This window comes from Marmota marmota, unplaced genomic scaffold (genome assembly GCF_001458135.2).
Source record: "Marmota marmota marmota unplaced genomic scaffold, marMar, whole genome shotgun sequence".
Classification (NCBI taxonomy): domain Eukaryota; kingdom Metazoa; phylum Chordata; class Mammalia; order Rodentia; family Sciuridae; genus Marmota; species Marmota marmota.
In genome coordinates, this window is record NW_026000142.1 from 24,425,598 (window position 1) to 24,434,334 (window position 8,737).

The following is an 8,737-nucleotide window of genomic DNA, read 5'->3' on the forward strand; positions in this document are numbered from 1 at the left end:
AATTCACTCCTTGCCTCTAAGCTTCTGGTGGTTGCTGGCTTCCTTGGCTTACAGCCACAACACTCCAGTCTCTACCTGTCCACATGCCTTCTTTTATGCCCGTACAAAAGATATATAAGACAGTTGCCTCTCTCAAGGACAATTGTGATGGAGTCTAGGGCCAAATGGATAATCTCAAGATCCTTAATCACATCTGCACATCTGCAAAAACCTTTTCAAAATAAATTAACATTTACAGATTCCAAGAATGAGAACTTGGTATTTTGGTGTGTCCAAATATACCTAATGTACTATATTCAACAATTTTATTATTAAAAATAGTATATATACAGAAATATATGAAAATGTACCTCTTTAGTTCTCAAATGAAGAAACATTACCAGGTTCCCTCAAACTTTCTTCAGCTGCTCTTCCCGGTGCATCTCAATTCTAAACATTGTGTTAATTTCTTTCTTTCTTTTTTTTTTTTTTTTTATGGTGTGGGGGATAAACTTGGGCACCCTGAGCCACATCCCCAGCCCTATTTTGTATTTTATTTAGAGGTAGGGTCTCACTGAGTTACTTGGCACCTCCCTTTTGCTAAGGCTGGCTTTGAATTCACAATCCTCCTGCCTCACCCTCCCTAGCAACTGGGATTACAGGTGTGTGCCACTGCACCTGGCCTAATTTCTTTTTGGTAGTTTTTATATCTTAAATAGCATGTGGTTGTGATTGTGAGCTTTTGAAATTTATAAAATCATGTGGGTTTGTTTTTGGTTTTTTTTTTTTGTTTTGTTGTTGGTTTTTTTGTTGTTGTTGTTGTTTATTTTCCTTGCTATTTAAAAAAAAAATCCATGTTGATGGATTTACCTTTAGTTTAGTAATTCTTATAGATGTAGTTTTATTGTGTAAATATGTCTTAATTTACAGACCAATTTTTTGATGGGCATTTGAATTGTTCAGAGCTCTTGCTGTTATGAAATGGTAACAGTGGAATTGGTAGACTGTAGAGTATATATACACGTCCCACTTTGGTAATGTCAAACCAAAATAGTTAACACCAGTTTGCACTCCCTGCAGGCGTGGGTGTGGGAGCCCACTGTGGATGGTCTTATCAACACCTAGCATTGTTTTCACTGCTTATCTTGTGCCCATCTGGTAAATGGGAAGTGTTTCATATCGGTTTTAGTTTTCCAAACTATAAATGAGCTTATCATTTCTCAGTGTTCATATCCTTTCTGTGAAATTGCCAATTGTTGATTTCTACTTTTACCCTCAGTGATTTCCTATAGTTCCATAATACTGTGGATACTGGTCCTGTGGTTATTCATGTCACAGGTAACTTCTCCCAGACCAGTGCAATGAGTGAGTCAAGACTACTCTGAAATAATTTGTGTAATATTGAAAGCCTTGAATGTTTAATAGAATTTACCTGGATAGCCTGGCATGGTGGTACATGCCTATAATCCCAGTGACTCAGGAAGCTGAGGCAGGAGGATCCCAAGTTTGAGACCAGCCTCAGCAATTTAGCAAGGCCCTAAGCAACTTAGCAAGACCCTGTCTCAAAAAAAAAAAAAAAAAAAAAAAAATTAAANATCCTATAATCACTACCAAGACTCAATCAGTAATTTAAAAGCAATCCTCCCACAAAGCAAATTCTAGAATTTGCTTTGTGGGAGGATTGCTTTTAAATTACTGATTGAGTCTTGGTAGTGATTATAGGATTATTCAGATATTTACTCTTTTTGAGTCAGTTATATTCTTCCCTAACTTTTCACCTGAATATTCAAATTATTAGTGTGAAATTCAGAATAGCCTATTAATTTTGTTTCTGACGTCTGCACTGCCTGCAGTTGTTTCTTCTCTCATTCCTGTTGTTTTGCGCCTTCCAACTTTTTTTTGATTCATATCACCAAAGGTTTGTCAATTTGATCCATCTTTTCAAAGGGTCTACTTTGAGTCTTGTTTTGTTTGTTTGTTTTGCTATTTTATGTGTATTTTCTTTGTGCAATGTCTACTCCTATCTTCATTAATTCTTTCCTTCTATTTTGTTTAGGTTTGCTTCATCCTCCCCACCCACTATATTGAAATGGTACTTAGCTCATTAATTTTTTTCAACCTTTCTTTTCTTCTAATATACATATCTGATACCTTAAAATTTCTACTTTATTTCACAAGTTTTTGATACACAATATTTTTCCATAGTTGTCAATATATTCAAAAATTTCCCATCATAATTTTTCTTTGCTCCACTGGTTATTTAGCAACGTGTTTCCAAACATAATAGAGTTTGTAATTTTTAAAAGGGATTTTTTTTCTGCTAAGGTACATCGTGATCTCTGCAATGTTCAATCCCTTGAAATTTCCAAGGACTTTGGCCCAGTATATAGTCACAACTTAACTACAGTCATGTACCATATAAACTTCAGTGAACGACAGAGCATATATGATGGTTCCTACCATATAGTCCAGGTGCATTGAAAGCTATACCATCTGGGTCTGCATAAGCACACTCTAGCATGTTTGTTGAATGAGGAAATCACCTGACAGTGCATTTCTGAGAACATGTCCCTGTCATGAAGTGATGCATGACTATTATCATGTGCTTAAATGTATATTCTGTTGAGTGTGGCATTCTATGTTTGATTTATATACCAGTTTATTAATTTTATTGTTTAAACTTTCTATATTATAACTGAAACAACTGTAAAATATGGATACAATTGCTGAAAATTAACAGTGAGAACAAAGTATATCAAATAAAATAGGGTCACCTGGTCAGGGTTCTCTCATTTCCTGAATCTGGAGTTTGTCTTTTGCCCAATTTGGAAAGTTTTCAGGCAATATTTCTCTGCTTTTCTGCCCCATCTTCTCTCTCTTTTCCCAGGACCTTAAAGACATGAATGTTAGATTTTTGTGTTTGAGTGTCACAGGTCTCTTGAGACCTGTTTATTTTTTAAAAATCCATTTTCTGTTTAGAAATAAGGCAGTTTCTATTCCGTCTTCCACTTCATAAATTTCTTTCCTCTGTGACTTCTCTTCTGCTTTGAGTCCATCCACTGAGTTTTTGATTACTATATTTTTATTTCTAAATTTTCATTTGGTTCTTTTATTTATCAAGAGTTTATATTTCTTTGCTGGGAGACTATTTTTCATTTGCATGATTGTTATTATTTGGAGTGTTTTTACATGACTGCCTCAAAGCTTTATCAGATAATTCTAACATCTCGACTTCTCAGTGTTGTCATTTCTTGTCCTTTCCCCTCTGGTTGGAGACCTAACTGGATCTTGGCATGATGAGTGATTTCAATGGACACTGAACATTTGGGGTATTATGTTATGAGACTCTGGGTCTTACTCCTTCTGTTCTAGGAGGCTTCCTCTGTCACCTCTCCTGCCTTTCCCCGCAGCCTCACATGGGTGGAAGTATCAGCCATTCATGTGGCCTTTGCTCATGTGAGTGTAAATGAGAGCACAGTTTTTTCCTGTGATGTTTGGCTGGAGTACAGCAGTTATTGTCTAAATTTTCCGTTTGTACGAGGCTGTCTCTTTCCTTGTCCTTTGGCTAGAGAGAGCCATCTTTTGTTGAGTAGTGCTCCTCCGTTTCCAGGTCACAAGGTTCTTCAGCTCCAAGTCTGGGATTTATGAAGCAAAAGAAAAATCCAGACAACTCCTGGTGTTTCTGGGTCCCAAGGTCCCTAGAGCCAGTTTTCCTTCATCTCTCCACCTTGCAGAGAACTTTGTTTTATATATAATGTCCCATGTTTTTCATTGCATTTAGCAAGAGAAATAAAGAAAAACAAATGTACTCCAACTTGTGGGAAGCTGAAGTCCTCCCTTTTATTTTTTTTAATTGCCAAACTATGTATTTCATCAGTTGGGTAGAAGGAAGGAAGACTTAGGAAAAGAGAACGGGCTGTTACCTGTTTCTCTATCTTCGTTTTCCTCCTGCTTAGCAGGATAGACCAGGGTGCTGGAGTAATCATCAAAGCATGGAAATAGTTCTGATACAAACTTTCCCTTTTCTAGAATCTCAATCCAGAATATTAATTGTGCAGTTTCATTTTAAATCACAGGTTGTGCTCATGCTTCTGATTTCATGCATGACCTGAGAGGAAAGAAGTGGAACTTTTTAAAAGTATAGAATGTCAGTATCCGAGATGCAACACCCTCACTTTTATAAATAGGATCTGAAGTGCAATAAGCTTGAGAGTGAGAGTAACATCTATGCTAGTCTCACTGGGCTCAACTCACTGTCTTCCCCACTGTGCCATATTACTTCTAATACCAGTGTGCAGGATGGGGTGGGGAGGCAGTTTAAGGCAGCAAGGAATGCATTTGATTGCTAATAACAGAAATAACCCTAGTGGTGTAAATAGAGGTTTATCTGTATCATATACCCAAATGCTTTACCTCTTTTAAAAATTAAATGAGTAAGTACACTCTAGGTGTTTACACTAGCAAACATGGATGATTCTTTTGAGGTTCTTTATATATCTATATCTATCTATCTATATCATCTATCTATCTATCTATCTATATATATATATATATATATATAGAGAGAGAGAGAGAGAGAGCTCGCAGAGAATTGAGATAGCTGAAGAAAGATGTTGAGATCAAGGAAGGCATTTTTGTATGCTTAAGATTTAAGTTATTGCAGCATGTTTTTAAGCTGGTACCAGAGGAGGGGAGGAAGGCTGATTGCAGAACCACATCCTTGAGAAGGGGAGAGGTGAAGGAACCTGATGCACAAGAGGAAAAGTTGACCATGGCCACAGCGAACACAGTTCGTTCATTATACTAGGAGGGAAAAGCAGGATTTCAAAAGGTTGGTTTGTAGATTTGTTAGCAATTAAATTAAGAAGGTCTTCTCTGGTTGCAGCTGTTCTCTCAGTGAAATAAGCAAGGTCATCACTATAAAGAATGAATAAAGAGGCAATACAAATGTTTAAGTGGACCAAAGATCGAGTGAAATGGAACACTACTTAAAAATGAAATAATGTCTGTAATCCCAGTGGCTTGGGAGGCTGAGGCAGGAGGATCGAGAGTTCAAAGCCATCCTTAGTAACAACAGCAAGGCACTAAGCAACTCAGTGAGACCCTGTCTCTAAATAAAATACAAAGTAGGGCTGGGGATGTGGCTCAGTGGTCAAGTGTCCCTGAGTTCAATCCCCAATACCCCACCCCCTGTGAACACAACAGGACAGGGAAGAAAGTATTAGAAATCAAGAAAATAAAACATCATTAACACATAATATGTGTCCACATAGAAAACCCAAGGTGATCTACTAACTTACCATTAGAATTAGTTGAGAAAGCGAGCTGCTGGATGTAAGATCAATATACAAAACTATTTCTATGCAATAGCAACAATCATAAAGCATAACATAAGACAATAACATCATTTAAAGTAACAAGGTTAGGAAGCTAAAGATAACAAAATGCACAAGATTTTTGCTATGAAAACTAAATTTACTCTTGTCTGATCTACATGATTTCTATCAAAATTCCAAAATTTTTGGAAAATATTGACAGAATGAGTCTAAAATAGTTATGGAAAAGCATAAGTCCCCAGATAGCCAAGATACTGCTAGAGAAGGTGGTGGAAGGATTTGTTCTACTAAATAATAGCATTTACTATGAAGCTATTGTGATTAATATAATATGGTATGTAAAGAAGAGATGAATTGACCATGAATAAAAGAAATATTCAAAAAGGAATATATATGAAAATTTGATATCATGTAGATGATATTGCAGATTCAATGCCTAGAAAATGCTTCACACATAGTAAATGCTTGGAGTGTAATTTTTAAATGTTTGGATAAGAATGAGTAGGAAAAAAAATGGGCTCTTTAAATATTTGATGCTGGGACAATGGGCTACCCATATTAAAAAAAATTAGATCACTTTGTTAGATCATGATTAAAATCAATTTCAGATAAATTAAAAATTATGAGAGGCAGAACTTTAAAATGTTTTTAAAAAATGTAATGTAGACTGTGCAACAGTATCTTCTTGACCTTGCATGGGGAAGCATTTCTTATACAGACATAAAGTATTCACTATAAATGAGATTATTACATTAAAACTAGGAACTTCATTGCTCTGAAAATAAATGTCACATCTATATGCAACAACGGTGGACATATCTCAGACTGCTAAGGAAAAGAGCAAATTTCAGAAGACTAAATACATACAATGTGATACTACTGAGCTCAAAAGAAGCAAAAAGCAAACTATATTGTGTAGGTATATACTCATATTTATTTTTTTTAAAGGGTCGGGGGTGAGCCAGAATCAGTGGTGCATGCCTGTATATCGAAGTGCTTTGGGAGGCTGAGTCAGGAGGATCTTAAGTTCAGAGCCAACCTCAACAAAGATAAGGTGCTAAGCAACTCAGTGAGACCCTGTCTCTAAATAAAATACAAAATAGGGCTGGGAATGTGGCTCAGTGGTCAGTTCCCCTGAGTTCAATCCTTGGTAAACCCCACCCCCCAACCCCCGCGCAAAAAAAAAGCAAGGAGATGATAAAAAAAGATTCAAAATGTGTTTACCTAGGATGAGTTCCAGATGGAGCACAGGGCGGCTTCAAAAACACTCAAGTGTTCTAGGTTATAAATCGATTGGTAGATTCATTGTGCTTGACTTGTACTTCTTAAAGAAAGATGGTGCATAAACTTAGTTATGTATCAAATATGACATATTACAAATTTTCAATAAAAATATGGTAGCATGTGCCAAATAAGACCTATTAACAACTGCCAGGTGGAGGGAGCGACTGCTGTGGCTCTTCTTGTCTCGTCCACCGCCTGGTTAGTCTTCTGCTTCTTTCTGTGCCCACTGTCTTATTGAAGGCAACGTACCTCCCGCTCCTGTCTTTCTACTGCCTTCCTGCCTATTCTCTGCCACCTCCATCTCAACCCCACTACTACAGCACCAAACCACTCTATCCCTGTCAGGAGGGTTAAGTTACAGTGTTATTCTCTGCCCTGGAGAGAAGAGAAACTTTGTTCTACCCGTTTTCCCTTCAAGTATGCCTATTCCCCTCTGCTTTCCAGAAAGAAGTATCACAACACTCTTTCCTGCTACTTACCCCTTAATCATCAAAAACAACAACCTCACACACAACTTAATTTACTTTGGAGAAAAAGGAAAATCATTTACTTATACATATGGTGGAGCTTTTGGCCCTGAGACATACCCAGTTACTTAGGCCACCTGGATGGGAAAGTTAGATGATAAACCAGAAACATGGAAGAGAAAAATTTTTCATTTAAGTATTTACTTTGTGCCAAGGATACATCAATGAACAAAATAGACAAAGTACCTTTTTACTATGTAGAGGAGGAGGGAAAACAAAGACTTATCAATCTCAGTACATTTTTTAAAAAATGTGTTATCTAAAAATTGTGTAATGTTTTGTAGCAGGAACAAAAAAGGAGAAAAAGCAGAAGAGTTTGAGGGAGGTTGGGAGACGAGAGATTGAAATGTTTATACTTAGGTTATATACTTAAGTGTAAGTTTCCCTATGCAAAGTAGGATTGAGGCTTTTTTGATTAGGTGGTCAGGGTAGGCCTCTTTGAAAAGGTGGAGTGAATCTTGAAGAATGAGAGTGTTGATCTCGAGCTTACCTAAGAGCTGAGCAGAGGGAGAGACAAGGCAGAGGTGCAGACTAGGAGCGCATGTGTGTTTAAGTGCAAAGCAGAAAACTATGAGTGATAAGGAATATTTATTCAAAGTTATTTATTAAAAGGATTAGTCTTGAAGCAATGGTGGGAGCTGTGAAGAAGCCAAGAGAAGGAGATGTCTCTGCATTTGGTGATAGACCTGAATAAAGCCACAGTAGACTAGCAAGAACAGTAGTCAGGAAGCAAAGCTGAACATGAAACAGCAGAAGCAGATACAAGAGAACAAACTGTAATCTATGGAGCCAAGTTGAGAACTAATGGGAACAAACCCAAAAGGACAAACTGGAACATGCTTGGTCTCTGTTTCCCCCATCCACTGCACAGGTGAACTGCAGAAGCCATCTGTGCCTTTACTGCTGAGTGGCACGTACCAGGCTCAGGATTCAGGAAAGATGAAGGAGCTGGCAACAGCCGCAGGAGCTGGGAGCCTGGGAACTTGCCCCAGTCGACAGAGTGAACCAGCCCAGCCCCCAAAACACGCAGGTGCGGCAGCAGAACCTGGCACCCCGCACCCACTGGCATAGCGTTCTCGCTGCTGTTTTGCTGCTTCCTCTCAACTCACACCAAGTTCTCTTGTTGCCAAGAGCCAGAGCCAGGAATTCTGGGAAACATAGTTCAAGCTGAATCAAATCAGCACAACTTAAAATGGCAATCAAAACAGCAAGGATGCCAGTGTGGCTAGAGTGTGGGGGAAAGCACTAAGGGATGAGGACTGTAGAAGTGTAGTTCGAACAAACCACACCTGGGTATTAACTCATGATTCCTTCTACATTGTCCAGAAACAGCCCACCAAATCTAGTGTCTTAGCTACCTGGGCTGAGGAATTACCTTCAAAATACAACAAGTGGGCCAGCTGTGGTGGCATATGCCCTTAATCCCAGCAACTTGGGAGGCTGAGGCAGGAAAATGGCAAGTTCAAGGCCAGCCTGGGCAACTAAGTATATCCTGTGTCAAAGTAAAATAATAATAATATTTTTTTAAAAAGAAAAACATGTGCATGTGTGTGTGTATGTGTGTGTGTGTGTATGTGTGTGTGTGTGTGTGTGTGTGTATATATATATATA

The 8,737-nt window shown here is 38.0% G+C and overlaps 1 long non-coding RNA gene across 1 annotated transcript; it reads right to left on the bottom strand.

The window, feature by feature from the left end:
• Nucleotides 1-2,127: 2,127 nt before the first annotated feature.
• On the bottom strand, nt 2,128-8,298 carry LOC125611389. The gene is made up of 3 exons (XR_007341576.1): nt 8,045-8,298; nt 6,540-6,639; nt 2,128-4,087 (listed from the first exon to the last, which is right to left on the bottom strand). It is a non-coding gene; the product is annotated as an uncharacterized LOC125611389 (long non-coding RNA).
• Nucleotides 8,299-8,737: the final 439 nt, after the last annotated feature.